This window comes from Empidonax traillii, unplaced genomic scaffold (assembly GCF_003031625.1).
Source record: "Empidonax traillii isolate 1590-97213 ecotype Southwest subspecies unplaced genomic scaffold, ASM303162v1 scaffold39:size2480183, whole genome shotgun sequence".
In the NCBI taxonomy this organism is placed as follows: Eukaryota; Metazoa; Chordata; class Aves; order Passeriformes; family Tyrannidae; genus Empidonax; species Empidonax traillii.
In genome coordinates this window covers 1995773-2014278 of record NW_020955232.1, presented here as the reverse complement: position 1 = coordinate 2014278, position 18506 = coordinate 1995773, and the positions used below count along the sequence as shown (strand labels likewise).

The window sequence follows — 18506 nt, the reverse complement described above, 5'->3', positions numbered from 1 at the left end:
TTTCTTGGGTTTTGAGGGATTTTCTCCCCAAGGAAAACTAAATGTTTTCTCCTCTTCAGCTAAATGCCAGCTTCTTAGCTCCCTGGTGGAAATCTCAGTTAACTCCATTACAATCCCCCAGTCATTCCAGCTGAAGAGCTGGTCCCCTCAGGAACCAGAAGACTGATAGCCCTTCTTTTCTGTAACAAATCTCACTTATCAGCTGTAATGAGGTGACATTTCAAGTCTGGCTCTTCTCTCAACACACAAGTACACAACAGTTTGGGGTGGCAAGTCTCTCCCAGGCATGTCATTGAGGAGAAGGACAGGTGACAGTCTACTTGTCCTTTAGATGCAGGAGGGAGCTCCCCTCTGGGTTGCCTCCAGGTTTGTCTTCAATGTTGGACCAACCAACGTGGCTGAGTCCTGGAGACCTCCAAGAATGGAGATCTCACAGCCTCTCTGGCCATCTGTTCTGGAGCTGTGCCACACTCCTAGTGCACATCTCCTTCCAAATGCCCAGCCTGAACTTCCCAAGCTGCCTGTGTGTCCACTGCACCCCTGTGAGGCTGCCTGCTGCTGCTGGGAAGAGTTTGGCTCTATCATCTTCGCAAGCTCTGCCCAAGCAGCTGCAGTTACTTGATGCTGCCCTTCCAACCTGGATCCTGCTGGCTGGCAGGATGTGGAGTCTTTGGATGCCCTGAAAGATTGGCCTGACACTGCTGGTGAAGGGAATGTCAGCATCACATCAAACTATAAAGTAAACCACAGACTTTACTGGGGCAGTTTCTACCCAGGCACTTGTACCACCAACAGGGCTCCTTGACCCCTCACAACTGTTTGGGTGAGAATCAGTAAGATGACGAAGGTGGACTAGATGGCAACCACTGCCCTACTCAGCAGGGCACGAAGGACACCTCACAACTCAGTGAGCAAGGTAATGCAACTCACCACAACCTTTGGTATCTGACTCCACCTGCACATGCTCTCCCCAGACTCTGGCCACCTTGCCTGCTGAAGACTCCATCTCAGTCAGAGCTAGCCAGCTTTTGCTGCTGAAAAATGCCATGTTTTGAGGTTTGACTAGTCCAGAGTAGAATCTCTGTTAGATCAGGCTCTTTTCTCTTGGAAAAGATGAATACTTTCTACAATTTTGCCAGCAAAGCACAGAGAGCCATTGTCCCAAAGTTTTGTAAATATAAACCAGAGATTATTTTCCCTGGGGTGATTTGGCAGGAAACTTCATCATTTTCAAGGGCCTTCCTGTGTGTGAAATGGAAAGAGCTATGCTGCCCTGTAGCTCCCTGTTTGCAATGTACTTAGAAATTCTTGAGTATCTGGCACAAGACTTGCTGTATTATCTCCTACCTCATCTCCTGTGTATAAAGCTGGCAGCCTGGCAAGGGGAATTATTCCAGATTTGTGCTGTCCAGAAAACAGCCTGACAAGAAGATTTGCAAGTCACATCTCCCCGCTCAGTGCCACCTCCTGCCCCATTGCTCAGGAACCCACTAGAGATGATGAAACTTGGGCTCTCCACCCTGGGAGAGGGTTGGCAACCCTGAAGCAGGAACTGGCAGGCAGTTCTCACTGCCTGCTGCCAGCTCTGAGGACTGCTCACTGCCTGTTCCCATCACTCTCAATGTTCCCACCAAGACACCGCTACCTCAGCCACCACTGCAGAGAAACCACATCCAGTGCTGACCATTCCACCCACGCTCAGGGACCAGCTGGGAGACTGGGTGACAACGGGGAGCACAAGAGAGGTCAGTCCTGCTGCAGTATTTACAATACAGGAGAATATCCTGGTTTCTTCATTCCCCCCAAGCCCACAGTGGAGATGGAGAGGACTTCAGGACACTGCTATTTCCCTATTGCCCTCGGGCGGGTCCTGCTGGAGGTGTTGGGGTAAAAGGAGGAAAAGTCTGATTTCAATTTACTAAGTGCCTCTTCCCAGCACATTTGCAAGTCAGATTCAAATTTTCAGGGCTGTCTTCTGCATATTTTATCCACTAACATTTTTGCAGATTTAAATACAATACAAAGCTGCAGACACTGTTAAAAGAGGCTAGAGAGGAAAGGGCAGGAGAAGCTTGTCCTTTTCCTTTGGGCTTATGGAAGATTCCATTCTGAGAGGTCAGAGAAGGGGCATTGCCAGGTGGGAGCTGTTCCAGACCCTCACCTGAGCAAGCACTGCTTGGAGGAACAGGCACAAGCCATGGGAGACTTCAACAGGTAGGCCCAGATAAACCTGTTTGCACTAGTGATGCTGGGATAGAGCATTTAGTAATCCCTACCCATGCCTGTATCTGCTAAGAGAGCAGGACGTCAGCTCAGAACTTGCTACATAGCAGCGCTCCAGAACGTGGAAAAATACCTTGGATAATGCGAAGGTTTCGTGGGAACACCCCTCTGGTGAAAGAGGGCATTCTCCAGGAGGTCTCTGCACAGGTACAGGTGTGTAACACAAACCTTTAAACACATAATCGACAAAGAACAGCACCATGTTAGATGATTAAATCCCCCGTGTACCTGGGGGAAATGGAGAATAAACCCTGCTCACCAGAGCTGTTGCAGGAATTCACCTGTTGCAGGAATTAATCCTTTTTTTTTTTTTTTCTAAGAGAGAGTGGCAGAACTGTGCCCACAGAAATCCTGTCTGAAATGAATCCCTGATAAAGAGGAAGCCAAGTTAAAAAGCGAGTTTTACTACCTGCCAGGGCCTTAGGTTTTGAAAGGGTCTCTTGTAGAATTACTGTATTAGCAGGCTACTATGGGTATAGATATTAAACTGCTATGCACAGCAAGAAAAATCAAGTTTTGAAATGGGAAAGAAATGCATGGAAAAAATGAGACAGAAGAGGGTAAGAGGGGGAGCAGTGATGTGTGGAGGGCAGGGAGGGTGGTAAATGATGGAGGAGATAGTGGAAAGGGGGTGAAGAAGAGAGCAATGAGCAGCAATGTTGGGAGAATAGAGAAAGATAAAAAGAGGAGGAGAAAGGAAAAAAGAGATAAATGAGGGCAAAGACCAACTCATCATTTTGCAATTCCACCCCGGTGGAGAGGAAAATTGATGTCTGGAGCTTTTTTTATGTCCAACCTCCTGGGCATGGGACAAAAGACAAGTTATTACCCAACCCCAGGTCAGGTCTGTAGCCTGCCAGCTGCCCAGACACATTCAGAGAGCCCAGGGGAGCCGTAAATCAAGGGGGCCAAAGAGATCACAGGGAGGCCGGGACCAGGCACAGAGCAGCAGTGAGCTCAGCAGAGGCAATATAATCACAGGAGAGGAGCGAGCCCAGGAGCGACACAGGCAGATAAGGAGTGCCCAGCCCACCAGGGCTTTGCTCATCTCTCCTTCACGCCATTCCTAAGGACAGCGCTCCCCGAGAGATGCAAGTCCCCCTGCTTTTCCTCCTGATTTCCCTTCCTATTGATTTTCAGGCTCTGAATACCATTTATTTTTGCTTGCTTGATTCGCTCATTCATTGAATAAAGGCATCATCACTATTATTATTATTATCCTCGTCATCGGGCTCCTCATCACACATTATATTATTTGCATTGCAGAGCTGGAAGATTTCAGGTTGAGGCAGGAAATTTGTGCGAGTTGTTATTACTGCAATCAGATGAAGTGAGAATTGGATCGGCGGAGGCTGCCAGAGCACAGTTGTCCCAGCAGGACACCGAGGCTCTGCCCAATCAGGGGAAGCTGCTGCTTCAACCTGCAGGTCCCGCCAGCAATTTCGGACCTGCCTTTGGTGTCCCATCTCTCCCTCCCATCCCACCTCCCACCTCCGCCAGCTGCCAGCAGAGAACGGGGAAACGCATCAGTACAGGAGGGCGAGGAATCAGAAAGGACTTGGCGAGATTGCACATTTTCTGCCTTGCTGATGGTATTTATTAGACAACAGAAAATAGCTATTTTACCATCTGCCTTGTAAAAAAAAAAAAAAAAATCCTCATTAAATTAATGGAATGTGCAGCTGCCGAACAGAGTGTTCCTCTCGTGGCCGCCTCCCCATCAGCCCAGCACTTGCTGGAGCGGGGAATCAGGCTGCCAAAAGTAGCTGCAGCTAACCTGAGCTCTTGTGGTGGGAGAGGATGGACAGATGGACAGAGGCCTCCTGCTCCTCCCTGCCCTGGGTTCCTGCCGGGGACCTCTGGATGCCCTGCTGTCGCAGACAAGGTGCAAGGGCTGCCTCGCTCGCTGTGTTGTGGAGCAGAGGGCCCGTGTCCCTCCTGCACACACCCCTGCTGAGTCTCAGTTTGTGAAGGGAACTGGATGAGTCTGGTCAGCAGGCTGAAAATGCCTCTTTTTGCCTAAGCAGAGAGTGATCCAGACTCCAGCTGGAGGAGGTCAGTATTGCCCTACGCCGTATGTTGAGCGTGGCAGGATTTTTGGACACGTGAAGTCCCAATTTCCATGCGTCTGGCACCTCAATCAACGTGAACAAGTCAATCTATCCCTCTATCTCAAAGTTGTATCTGAGCTGATGTTTGCCCTGTGGAGGTGTTCATCTGAGACTGCAAAACCAAGAAAGCCTCAAGCCTAGCTGACTGCACAGCCCAGAGGAGCTCATCCGCATAAGTCCCTTTTTTGGCCGAGAATAGACCAGAAATCATGAGCCCAATCCTTTCTCAATCCCAGTAAGACAACCATAAACCAACAGTCCTGGCTGATTTTAAATGATGCTGACTGAGAGCGAACAGCAGCCAGTGTTACCAATTCATTTCTCCTTGGCACTGAACAGCACTGAAGGGGGTTTAAGTGAACCTTTTCTTCTGATATCTGGCAGAGCATGGGCAATGTTTAATGGGGAAGTGATTGCCAAAATCCCACATTACATGGGGCTTTGAGGAGCAGATCCACCAGTTTGTATTGTCGAAGTCCCCCAGAGGTACCAGATATCACAGCACGCTGCCTTTAGCTCATTGCCTCACCACAGCATACAAGGAGCACCTGAAGAGTGATGACTAGGACTACTTTGGGTCAAGCAGCTCTTCTCCCAGGGAAATAAAGCCCTTTGTTAGTTGCCTCAGCACTGACGATGTTTCAGGATCACTGCAGTATAATCCACATTTAATCCTCAATTGTGTTTTCTGCTGCTAACCCCTCTGCTAATGCCAGGGAGCTCCCAGTGCTTGCACTGCTCCTCTGAAGCTGCAATCTGTTCGCTGTGGTCCTCTCTTTCTCTTTCTAGGAGTCTCTTCCTCACAGATTTTTCACCTAGATGAGTTTTTACCTGTCTTTTGCAGGAAATTTGTTCTCTTAAATTTGCTCCTTTAGCATTTATGAAGCAACTGGGGGGAGGTTGACCTTGGGAGGCAGGTCCAGCTGCAGAGAGGTTGTTCCCATTGTGTCTGTGGAGGAAGCAGGAGATGGCCTCTTGGATTTCAGCATGCAAAGGAAAGTTGCAGGACTACAGCATGTCGAATCACTTCATGCTGAAATAAATCCTGACATAATAAGCCCTAATACCGCCAAAGAAACTATTACAGTCACTTACAAAAATAATCCACATTGAAAATCGGTGAAAATACCTCTCCCCGGTGGAATAACATGGCTCCAGAGGATCAGTTCCAGTCAAAGATGATAATTTCATGTTTACCCAACAGATGAGGGCAGCTCCAAAAGTCAAGTGTTTGTTGCCAAAAAAGCTCTGCTTAAATGAGATTTTGCCACCTCCCATCAAAGAGGCGCTTTTGAAAGCCACGAGGAAGTACAAAAGGGAAGACCATGAAAGGCAGAGATCAAATCAAAGTCCAGAAGGATGACATGACACTCTCTCACACCATTGCCTTCAGTCCTATCAATCCTCAATTTGCAGCAGCAAGGGCAGAATGAACACCAACCTGATGACTTCTCAAGCACAAATTTTCCGGTTTTCAGAGGTTAATGGCAAAATTTCTCACGGCCTTTGCCTACACTGCTGCTGGTCTCGGAGATTTTAAGGCAGAACTACGTCTGCAAGTCACCGACTTTATCTATAGCACCAGTTGGTTGTCTGTTCAGAGCTGTAGGAGTACTGCCACGTGTGGATCCTGGCCCTGTGGTGTGTGCACGCTGCCTCTGGCTGTCCTGGCAGTGCCACCCTCTCAGAGGAACCTGTGAGACAGGGCCACCAGGCTGCTGACCTTCCTCGGGGAGAGGCTCCCAGGTTGGTTTAGAAGGGAAGTCAGTCAGGAAGACTTGGCAGAGTAGCAAAATACCAGGGACAGGCATTTCTCTTCCTTGAAAACAAGGTTTGCTTTTTTCTTACAAGAAAAATGGAAACAAACAAACAAACAATACCTCCCCCACCCCTCCCCCCCAGTTCCTTTAATTAAAACTTGAAGGCTGTCACAGGGAATTTTGATGAAAACATTGACATTTTGCAAAGTTGCCCTTGGACAAATCATGGGCGTGGAAAGCACTGAGACAGGGACACTGTGGAAGCGCGTCTACGCATGCCAGAGCGTTTGGGAAGGACATTCATCTTCCTGCAGTCAGGTGTGTTGGTAATTCCGTGTTGGTCCTCATGTGTTTGTCCTTCCCATATCCACGTGCAATCCACGTCGCACGGGAGCTGTGGCAGGACTGCGAGAAGGCCAAGAGAAGGTCGTGTGGTTGCACACAGGGAAAAACACAGAGTGCCCACGGCAGGGCAGCGCACACACGGCTTTGCAGGCAGGCAGGGCTGCGGGTGTTGTTTGGAAAGGAAGGGCTTCGTGCCTGTGCGTCTCCTGCTGTTTGCACAGACGTGGAGCTGCATCGCTTCACGAAGCCTGGGGCATTTTTACAGCAGTCCAGGGTCAGGGGCGCTGGCTGGGACAGCAAGGGGTGAATCACAGCTCCAAGATTTCGGGTTTCTCATTTGTTCTGTGGGAATTTGTAGAGGTGCAGCTTGACACGGCGCCCGCCATTCTCCAGGACACCTCCAGTGCTCAGGACCTTGTGCAGCAGGATGCTTCCACCTCATGAGTCAGAAACGCTGGTGCCCAGGCTTTTTCCTGCTTATGAACATTTTTATCCATCACCCCTGGCTCAGGTCTCAGCTGCAGACAGCAGCCCTTCCTCCACAGGCCCTGCTCAGGCAGATGTGGACCCATGGCCACCTCCAGTCATCCACAGAGGAAAAACAGAAAAGACAGACAGGGAGGAAGGACCTCATCCTCCAGGTTTGCCCTGGGGCTGATGCACATGTGAGGAGCCACTTCTTTTTAATACCCTAGGTCTCAGCATTATTTCCCTCTGCTCCATCCCCCTGCTTCTCCCATTTGTGTGGGAGCACTCAGTTCACACTAACAGATCTGAACATCCCCAGATGATTAAAGGAAGTGCTGCCTTTTAAATCGCTCTGATTGGGGTTGACGGCTGTGTGGAGTTGGACACTTGGCTCTAATGATGTGTGAAAATCTCCCTGCTGTGACCCATCGTTCCAGCTGTGGAAAATAAGGAGAAAGGCGGAGGAGGGGGGTAAAAAAACCCCTTCAGAGGAAGTCCCTGATCAGACAGAGGTTTGTCACTCAGGATGGTCCCTCTGGGACTCTGCTCAAGGCCTGCATGTGGCTGGGAGAGGTGGCCCTGCTTCATGGAACTGATGAGGATGTGTGTGAATGTGGCACCAGTGGCAGCAGGTACAACAGAGTCCCACTCCAGCACAGGTCAGCACGACGAAAGCATCTGAGCCATGTTGGAAGCTCAATCCCAGAAAAGGAATGCCTATCAGTTTCATGGGGGACTCCACCCTGGCTCTGGCTGGTCCCACCAATATTCCCATGCTGGTGTTGGGGGGATATTATCCAAGACAGGGGTGTTCCTGGTGTGCACAGGCTGCCTGGGCACGGCTCTGCTGCTGCTGGAGCATTGCTTCAGTCGAGTCCTGTGAGCATGGTAAGAAGGGACTGAGCAAGCAAACCACACCCTGACATACAGGGGCCACCAGCTGACCTCTCCTCAGGTTAGTCTCCATCCCTGTTGCTGCCAGGGGACCAGCAGTCAGATCCCTGCATGAAGGCAATGTCAACCCAGCCAGTTCACTGCCTTCTTTCCCCACCACCTTCCTCTGCCGTTAACTCCCTAATGACACCCGAATTCAAAGCAAATCTCGCCATACACAGTCCAGTCCTTCCTCTCCAGACAAATTTGCTTCTTAGAGGTCCTCCTAGCTGAGATTCACTGTTCTGAGGCAGACAGGAATGGCCAGGTGGGCTCTGAAAGGAAGGATGAGTTTCCTGAGGCTCGGATGGGGCTAAACAGAGGCACAGGGGGAGGCCGGGCACCAGCTGGAGGTGTCCTGCAGCGAGTGACCCTCAATGTGACATTGATGGCTCTTAATTCCTAAGCCTGCTTTGGAAGGATTTCAGTAGATCCTATTTAATCACTGCAACCTCTTCATCTCCCTTGTCTCAGCTCAGGGTAATATTACGCATTCTCCTCCAATGGTTTTCTCCAAGAACTGGCCACCTTCCTCCTCCTTCTCCTCCCCTTCCTCCAGGGGTCCCTGGCGCAGGATGTGCCACCAAGCCCTTCTCCTGCGGCACAGCGCGGGGCTGCCAGAGCCACAGCTGCCCTTGGCCTGTTTACCAGCACACAGCTCAAACAGCATTTGCCTAATTTCCCCTGTCCCCGGGAGGACTCGGTCCGGTGCTAACGAAGGGCACGGCCCCCTGCAGGTGCATCACCACCACCACCCCCGTCCCCGCAACTGGGCTGTGCCGTGCATAGCATTAAACATTTAAGCGCTTGTCAAAATGTTGTAACGATTTTTTTGTCTTGTTCCATTAGCTCCATTTCCAAAGGCCACCACTGGAACTACTGAACATTTATTTCTATTGAATCCAGCTTAGAAGTTATGATCTGAGAAACAGGGGAGACAGGACAGTATGTTCTGCGGCACCGGCTTTTCCCCATCACCGCTCGGCTGAGACACGTCGGCCTTTGAATTATCATTTTTATTCCTACCTTAGAAAAACTAAAATAAAGAGATTGACTCTTCTGCCTGCTTGATTTGCTTCTGCTGGTTAAATAAGGTACATAAATATCAGTCAGGTGGCTGCCCTGTGTAAGTTTTGGGGCTGTCTGTTAAAACGCCCTGCACAGTTTGTGGTACCGGCGGTGGCAGCTGAATTTCCTCCCCAGGTGCAAAATAAAGTGCTGTTATTACACAATTTTCCTGTTGCTAGAGAGGTATGCACATGAATCTCCCTCCCTCGCTGCCTGTGCATGAACAGCATCTTATTATGCAAATACTATGAGTATTAGACAAAAAGGACTGCAGAAAGCCGGTGGAGAGAGCAGTTTAGACTGAGGGTGAAGTGTGGGCAGGGCAGGCTGCAGGGACTTATGGTTCCCAGATTTGCTTTAGGTTCACTCTATCCCCAAGAAGTACAGAGCCACAGGGAATTGCATGGGGCTGGGGACATCTGCAACCCCCAGGGACACTGGGGAGATGCCCAACACACCAGACCTTGGCCACAGGATCGCACACCAGGGTCACTGCAGGGCTCAGCTCCCCAGGTAAACCCTCAAGTTTGCACAGGGGAGCTGAGCTTGCTGCGGGCCAGAGGATGGGACTGCTGGTGGCAGCCCCGCAGAACTTCTCCTTCAGGGTAGGAAAAAGGGAAATCTAAAGCCTTCTTGTAGACTTCCCCGCATTTCAGTTCCTTGCTATTTAAAGACATGCGAGAGCCCAAGAGTTCCAGCTCGGCTGCCTGTGCCTGGATGCTTCGAAATGTTGTAATCCCTGCTAGTGACATCACAGGCCGTTGCCATGGGGATGTCACAAACTCAGAGCTGTGACTTCACCACGGCAGGGATGGGCAGCAAGGGAGGCCCTGCTTCCCAGCCAGTGCTATCTCTGGTAATTAGCAAACTGGCATGGAAAATGAGGATGAAGTACACAGGATAGGAACATAAAACCATTTTGCAAGTATGATCTATTGGAAAGCATTCCCTCATGAGAAAGTGCCTCCCTAATGTATCCTGCGCTCTTAAATAACCCGCAAAAGGCAGAGAATAAAATAGAAATTATAGTGATTTGTTTTATTGGGCATTTCATTGAGTAATTAAGAAGATAATTAGGAGAACGAACATTAAAAGGCGTTACGCTCAGCCCTCATCCTGCTGTAGAGAAGCATCCTCATACTGAACGTGCAGCATCATCCAGTGTTGTCCTGTGCCAGTGGGGGGTTCCCCGGAGTGAGAGAGGCATGCATGGATCTGGGAAGGGGTGAAAAACATCTCCCCTGTGGCCTGGCAGGATGCCAGAGCTCTCCCAAGAAATGCAGGGTGGGAACAGGAGGTTGCAGGGAGCAAACCCCACCTTTGTGGTGTCAGGCTTTGGCACTTGTACATTGTGTGTGTCATACAGGGGAGCCTAAAGGAAAAAGCTGTCTCTGGGGAAGAGCTCACTGTGGTGAAACATGGGCTGACAGAGCACCATAGCCAAGACAGAAGTGCTGAAAGCTCAGCACAATGGTCCCCTGTGCCAGGAGGGCAGCTCTGTCACCCAATCCCCTTCTAACACCTATTCCCCATTTAACTTCCTCACCTTTGGTACACATAAAAGTACCTGTATAACTAATCCAGATAGGACCCAACGCCAAAAGCCCTCAGCAGCTCCGTCTAAGCTGCCTCCCTAGGATAGCCAGTATTTCCCACCAACAAGGAAAACTTGGTGCTGGCCAACACATCCATGAAACACATACACCAGTGCAGCAAAGACCCATTCAAGTCACAAAATCCACAGCTCCTTTCCAACCCCAGTACATCTTGCTCCATCCCATTTACTCAATAGAATTGTCAGGACATCAGGTGCCACCACAGGCTTCCTCTGAAGCCCACGTTACAAACTGGGGACCCCAATGCCCACACACACTGCCACCTCCTAGGAGGCCCCAGGTGAAAGCCAGCCCCAGCAACAGCAATCTGTCCACTGCAAGTCCTCAGTGGTCACTGCAGGCAGCAAGTGTGGCGATGGGAAAATGTAAATGGGAGTGACAGACACCATGAAAAGAAAGGGCTTGACTGGAATCAACGAGTCCCACTGGACAACCATCTACAAACACCAAGATGACAGATGAGCGAATTCCCATTATTTCCTCAAACCACTTGCACAGGTGGCAAAATAGGCAACCAACCCAGCCAGATAAATGAGAAACCCCAATTTCCAACACAGCAGTGCTGAACCATTGCCAAGAATTTAGTACTCAGGTCCTTGTTTGCTCCAGAACACATATTGTGGAAAGCGTGCTGGAGAAGGCTGGCATGTTTTAAACTGGTCTCTGTGACTGGAAACCCCTTTTTTCTCCCTGGAGAGATGGGTGTGATGGCTATAATCCAGTTGCCACGCTGGATTTCATGGACAGTGGCTTGTCCGTGTTGAGCCCAAAGCATCAGACAACTGTCACAAAAATCCACATTCAGAAAGGCACAAACCCACCCTTTTCCCATCCTGGGAACCACGGCTCCCCTCCATCCTCCCCTGTTCACAGGGAGCAATTTCCATCCTCTTCAAAGCAGAGTAAAACCGGCTTTTTGGCTTGTTGCTGGCTCTTGCAGGCACGAGAGCAGCTTGCTGGGAGACTCGAGAGCTCAGCACAGCCCTAAAACAAGGCTCCTGTTTGAAGTGCATGGATTGAGGCTGGATTAAGAAAGCCCAGGAGGAGTGCCTAGCTCTGCTCCTGCACTGAAAAGCCTGTTCGGCAGCACCAGCAGCAGCAAACGCACTTCATCCTGCTCAGCCCTTCGTGTGATCCCCACGAAGCCGCCACGGCGCCGGGGAAGCAGCGATTTCGTATGCGCGGCTCAACGTGACCCGGGGAGCGGGGAATGGCAGAGCATGTGCTCTGCTTCCCGATGCTGCTCCTCCCGGGAGGCTGCCGGAGCACTCAGCGCTGCGCTGACCCTGTCCTCCTCGAGAGGGGCAGGATAAATAACTTCCACAGGGGCAGGGTGAGACCAACAGGAAAGGCAGGACAAAGCACCACCGTTAGCCACCTCTGCCCGGTCAGGCGGAGCCAACGGAGCCTCCAGAGCCCTGTGCTGCTTGGGCACAGGGACTTATCTGCATCTTGAGACAAGTTTAGAGAACCCCTTCCGAAGTTTCCCTCTTGCAAACACCTTATTTCCCCCCTCTAATCAGTGCAACAAGCAGGTTTAGCGCAACACAAACAGGGAACAGAGGATAAAACAATATTCCAGCCATACCTGATGGTGCATCCTTCTTTTCTCACCAAGCAGCAGGGAGGACGTTGCTATCTCTCGGTAATTTTCCAACATCCTGTGTTGCAGGTAGATTTATGCACTGATCATAGTTGGAGCTGTTAATAAAAAAGCGCAAAGAAAACGGATTTTACTGTGAAGTGTAGGGCTGCTTTTCTCCCAGCTTTGCATTATCATGACTTCCTCCTTTTTTAATCTTTTTTTCTATGATTGACCATGTTTGGGGTTCAAAGCTTTAAAAATAAATCGCGAAGCGTCTTTCATCTACTATGCATGAGAGAGTCAGAATCATTACATGGTTTAAATGGATATTTTGGGAGCAACGCTGGACCAAGCAGTTCCTACTTTAACTGGGAGCCAGAGGGATGAAGCTAATTTGTAAATAATGTTACATGCTGGTTTTACTTTAACTCGGGGAAAGGGCTGCAGTGACTACTTGTCATTCTTTGTGAGAAATTGAACAAAATGGAAATCAGTTCACTAGTTAAAATATATAAAAATATATGTATATAAAAAAAATATCTGCAGCAGACCAATTTCTCCTGCACCAGGGGAACATCCCAGGACTGCAATTAAGCTGTGGCTCAGCACGAACCCTCCTGCTGCCTGAGCAATGGGGACAAACAGACCGGCCGTCCTTTTCCTGAGAGCAGATTCTTAACCTAGCGATCTGAGAGCTTTTCTGCAGCTCAGTTTGAGCCACTTCTTCCTTACGCAGTTGGAAAGTCAACTTTCCCCTTTAGCATCGTTAACGCCTTCCCCCAGGAGGGGGGAGCTCCGATATCTGCAGAGCTGCGTCTTCACAGCGAATCGCCTATCGATGACTTTGTGGCTAATATATACAGTGGGAAGCAGAGGAGCTAATATAATGTAATTTTCCATGTTTACTGCATTATTACAGTGGTTGAATCTGCTGATTAGTTCCCATTTTTTTGCCATCTTGTCCCGAGCATCCCTTTTATTTTTGCCCTGCTTATCTGCATACAGTCATTTATCCACACGGCTGCTGTAACAGCAAGCAGGGCCAAAGCTATCATTTCTCCTCCCTTTCACATTTTAATCTTACAGACCTCAATCTTTGTGATACCACTATTATTTTGTCCATATCTGATCTAACGGGAACCAGCCATTATTTTTTTTTTTTGGCCCTAAAAAAATGAAACTAGTCTGAGCAAAAGATCATGGTGACTGTGGCACTAATGCTCCCTGGCATATCTCCTCGCAACGAATCCGGTGCTAAAACAGAGACCGTTTGTTTCCCTTCTCTCTACAGAACTGCAGGACTGACCCCTCATGCACAGGCAGCTCCCACCAATAAACAACATTGCCCCGATCTCCCGGGGGATTAATTTCTCTGCCAACTATCTCAGCAGCTCTTCTTATTGTCTTATTTATCCAAACAGTGGAAAAACAACTCAAGTGGAGCCAGACACTCTCCAACAACATGACTGTTACTGACTTCTTCAGATTTGTTCCCCTACAAGCTAGGAAAGTCTCCTCCGCCAGTGGTTAATTGAAAAAGGAGGGGGGAAATTTCCTATCCTATGAGCAACACCAGAAAAATACATTGCTGTTCCTTGACGATCACGACATTTTGCCCCCAGCTTCCCCAATGCTCCTCACCTCCCAGCTCCGAGCTAACAGTCACACCAGCTGGAGACCATCCACTGAAGCATCGAGCCAAGATGCTCTGCATATGCCAACCACATCAGCCAGAAAGGATTTACTTGGTAGAGATAAGGAGACAAACTGAGGAACCCCTCTACTCCCTTCTGCATCCTGAGGTTTTTCAAACAGCAAATGCGCTCACTCAACCTTCTCACTGCATGACCACAATCTGCACCATCACTCTGTGGTTTCTACCTACACCAAGCTCTTCACCTCTTCCTGCAGCCCAAAGACCTCTACATGCCCCACTTTCCCCCAGGATTATTATAAATAAATCAGGGGCCATGTTCAGCCTTTAGTCTGTGATGCAAGCAGGAATGTGGAACTGCTTCAAAGGCACATGGCACTGGCAGGACACAGGATCCTGCCTGACCCCTGTCCAGGATTTACACGGGTGAGACTTACAGAAATCAAACTGAGCCCTTCCCCACATCCTCTGCTGAACAGCCCAGTACGAGGAATCCCTTGTTCACGTCCACAAGGAGCTCCCAACCACCCAAGCCGTAGCACTGCGGGAACCTGAATGTTCCTTGGTCTAGATACAACCCAGCATGTATTGTATTTATTATTAATGAAAGATTAAATGTCCTAAAGAGCATTATTAATTTTAAAGCCACTAATAATCATCAGCTGTCCCTCACTTCACCCTGCAAGCCTGAGAGCTGTAATGAAAGAGCAAATTCCAGCTCAGAGCATCTTTAACCGAGGCTGCCGTGATCCACAGCCCAGCTCTGCAGCTCAGGGCCCACAGGCATTTTCTGCAAGTAGTGAGGAACCTCAAAGGTCTTCTAATGTGAGCAACCACAAAAAGCCAGAAATGGCAGAAAAAGAACTCTCTGTTACCCTTGTCTTTGAAAATAAGGACTCTCACCAACCTCCCAGCTCTGCAACACTGAGCTGTCTTCTCTTGTTCCAGTCTGCACCCCTATCATCACACCAAGAACCAGGTTTGCACAGCGACCTGTGCTGCAGCAGTCATGAGATGGTGATAACTCATTTGAGCAATAAGAGAAAATCTGCATTTCCAAATGTGTTCCTTGCCCTCTTCCCCCTTTGGAAAACGCAGCTCCTTACAGTCTCACAGGAGCACAAGCCGAACTTCACAATGGGCCCATCCCAAACGAGTTCTCATGGGACAGGACTGTCCATCTGACCATGTAACACTCAGCTCTCCTCCCAGAAGCAGCATCTGCTCCCATCACAGGTGCTCCATCAGCACCAGGAGCACGGCTGCTTCTGCCCTGAATTCTCCATCTCTTCAGCAGGACCAGCGGAGTGGGGAGCCACTGGCTCCAGCAGACTCACATGTCAGAAGGGCACGCGTGCAGGTACAAAGCATCCCTCACACACCAGCAGCTTTCCTTCTGTCTTGGCACATCAGCACTGGTGGTGAATCACATTTCCTTTGTATTTCACTTGGAGGAACAAGGAGAAAGGTATTTCACAGAGGAGAGTCACAAAGAGGCCCACCTTGGAAAATAGGCTATTTTTGGTACTATAATCCCTTTCCTGTGGAAAAGAGGGAGGCCCAAGAGACTGATGGAGCTGCTGAAACCCACAGAGAAATCTGGCAGCAGAGTCTCAAGCATAATACAGATATCAGGGACCAACAACCAGGGCCAAGATCCATGTTTAAAAGCTGTACCAGCCTCAGGACTGAGACCTGTGCTTCACCACCCACCTGCCCACCAATCCTGCTGTAAGCCATGCTAATATGGGATGCTGCAGAGCAAGAAGGTGACAAGGGACACTGTTTGCTTCCACAGATCTTTCCTAAGCATGCAAAGACCTGGCTCTTCATCTGAGTGCTAATTCTCACCCTTTTTCATCCCATTTTTTTTGCAGCTTTTCTACAAATCCAGAATACATTTGAGCGATCAGCACAATGTTTAGTGAGAAAATCGTATGCTACATTTCCGCTTGGCATGATTTTGAAATGGTTAAGCTGTTAAGCCCTGAAAGGGAAGTTTTAAGAATACCGTGAATAAAAGAAGCCAAAAACAAAAATAAACCAGCAGCGGCAAAATTAGAGCATGACATAAAGGAACTGCTTGGATGGATCCTTTTTTTTTCCAGAGAAACAGTGCATGCTGGCTGCTGCTTTCCCATGTCAGGATCTCGGCAGTTGGGTAGCACTTGGACTTGCATTACAACAGCAGAGAAATAAACTGGAAATCAACAATAGCACAGGGGAGAGAGAGAAAGTTTTCCTCAGATGGGATCAAACTTCTTACAAGCTGCTCAAAACCACTGCCTCTGAGGCCCGCTTTGCCCATCTCACTGTGCCCCAGCAAGGGAGATGCTATCAGAGCAGGAAAGGTTTGCTTGACGCATCCTGAAGTGCTCGTGTAAGGAGAGGCAATGGTCCAGGATGGGGTACTCTGGGAGATACCCTAGAAATGCCTGTATATCCACATAAACTCTTCCAAAGAGAAGCAAATCCTGCCCCAGTCTGTGGCACCTTCATGCAACACAACCCCCGTGGTACTGGTCCCTCTAAGGACAGTCAAGTTCTGCCTAGAGCATTCAGGGGACAGAGGGGACTCCCCACCTTCACCCAGCCAACTTGATTCACACAGCACAGTGACAGCTGTGTGGCCCCCTGTCCCCTGTGTCACTCAGAGGTCCCTCCTGAATTATGCATTACTTTGCTGCTGTGCACACTGACTCGGTGACTTACTTACACAGCCAGTTACTGGGCTGAAGGACACAGCTCCAATCACAACCATTTTACACTGATTTTTGTCATAAAATGTGATACAATGGTGGATCAAAAGATCTCCCAGAATCCATATATATGATTATGTCCCACTCCAGCTGTGACACAAAACATTAAGGTAATGACAGCAGCATTCATATCTGCTACTTTTAGGTCCACCCAAGCCAGTGCAGCTGAGAGGGAACAAGGGCTCTTTTTCTCCCTCTCCAGCCTCCCCTGAGTCACTGTGAAGGTTTTGCTATTCAAAAAGTTCTTGAAAGAGAGCTCTCTCACCTGGGAGGGTCTGGATCAGAGACCTGGTTGGGTCACTACAAAGGTAATGGTGGGAGAAACCTCGTTCCCCAGCACATTCACCTCTGTGCACATCTCTGCAGAGGTCAAGCACGCTCTGGGTAGGGCATCCCCTGTCCAGTTCTGTACACTGACCCAGATGTAGCTGGGCACGACAAAGAAGATGAACAAACAGCCAGACGCCCCCTGCAACTTCTCCAGCTCAGATCCACCCCCTGCCTTTCTGAAGTGCCAGGGTCCACAGTCTTATGCTGGGTCCACAGTCACAGGATGAAACCTGTGACCTGTACCCCCAAGTCCCTCTCCTCCCCCAGGGAGGCAGAGACCCAAGCAGTCAACTCACCACCTCCATCTCTCCTGGGGGGCATTCTAAGGCTTGCCTGGACCAAGTCAACACCAACCTGATTCACCACTGGCAAAAGTCCTGCCTCAAGGGAGAAACTGGGCTGCAGAGTTCCAGAGGTCCCTTGTGCCAGCATTTCTGAGCCCCACCTTGTGATCTTCTCTTCTGTGTTCATCCTCTTTCACAGTCTTGAAACTGCAATGCCTCAGGAAAGCTCTCTGTCTCCACAAGCAGAGAATCTCATATGTGAAGCATTAACAAAACCCTGGGATTTCGTTTTTATTGAAAAACCAAAGCCCCCTCTGCACATGCCCCTTCCCTGATGACAAACAGCATCTCTGCAGCTGCCAATTACCCCTGAATCACAGCACTGGCAGGAACAGGCTGTGAGATAGGGCAGAGCACGTGGTGACCTGCAGAGGACTTGGGCTGAGAAACCAGCACAACAAATAATTACTTCATTGCAAGTCAAGGGGCAGCACTTCCACAAGGAGGAGAATTTTACTCTGCACTGGTGTTTATATTGCAAATTGCTTCCACAGTGCTGTTTCAAGGAGCCCTTGCTCCTCATTGGCATTCAGACATCCCCAGCCCTCATCAAAGAGTCAGGCCTGGCAGCCTCATTCCAGGGCACTCCTTTCAGGCAGGGGGAATAATTCCTTTGGATAAGGTAGGTAACAACACAGTGCTGTTCATGCTCAGGGATGCACCCATACACCAACCAGTAGTGTGTGTGAGCTCACAGTTCCCTTTTTCTATCAATCTTTCTCCATCCTATTTTCAAGTGTGGATTCATGGGAGCTGGATCTTGAGCTGCCACACAGAATAATACCTAAACAGGCACACACCTCCTCCTTCCCTCATCTGAAGTGCCATGTTATCAAGTGCTTAGTCTCTTTAAAGAAATTACTATGCAAGTGTTCCTACTGCAGCACCACAAAATAAACGAGCACAGGGTTCCCCTGTAGCGATCCACCTGTGTGGATCAGCAGCATGATGAGGAAACTTGTTTGGCATTTGCAGCAGCATGCCCAGAGCATAGGACAGCCACAGGAAAAAGCATCTGAGTTAACCTTCACACCACACACCTTCCTGAATGCCCTACCCATCACAGGCCAGGTGTAAAATCCTCCTACCAGCCTTCTGTGCCATCCCAGCATGGCAGGGCAAAGTGGCAGCACCCAGCTCTGTCCCCAAGGTGGCGAAGGCTCCTATGACACTGCTTAAGCCACCTTAACCCAAAGCAACCCTTTGGCTCCTCTCAAACACATCAAGTATTCAGTCCTCAGCTACAGAGC

At 49.4% G+C, this 18506-nt stretch overlaps 1 protein-coding gene across 5 annotated transcripts in view; it reads right to left on the bottom strand.

The window, feature by feature from the left end:
* The window catches only part of ELFN1 (extracellular leucine rich repeat and fibronectin type III domain containing 1), a 118555-nt gene that overhangs the window by 83949 nt on the left and 16100 nt on the right, over positions 1-18506 (bottom strand). For all 5 annotated transcript variants that reach the window (XR_003570586.1, XM_027878242.1, XM_027878244.1 and 2 more), the window contains exon 2: positions 12173-12285. The gene's annotated coding sequence lies outside the window, so the exon portion shown is untranslated. The remainder of the gene's footprint in view (positions 1-12172; positions 12286-18506) is intronic.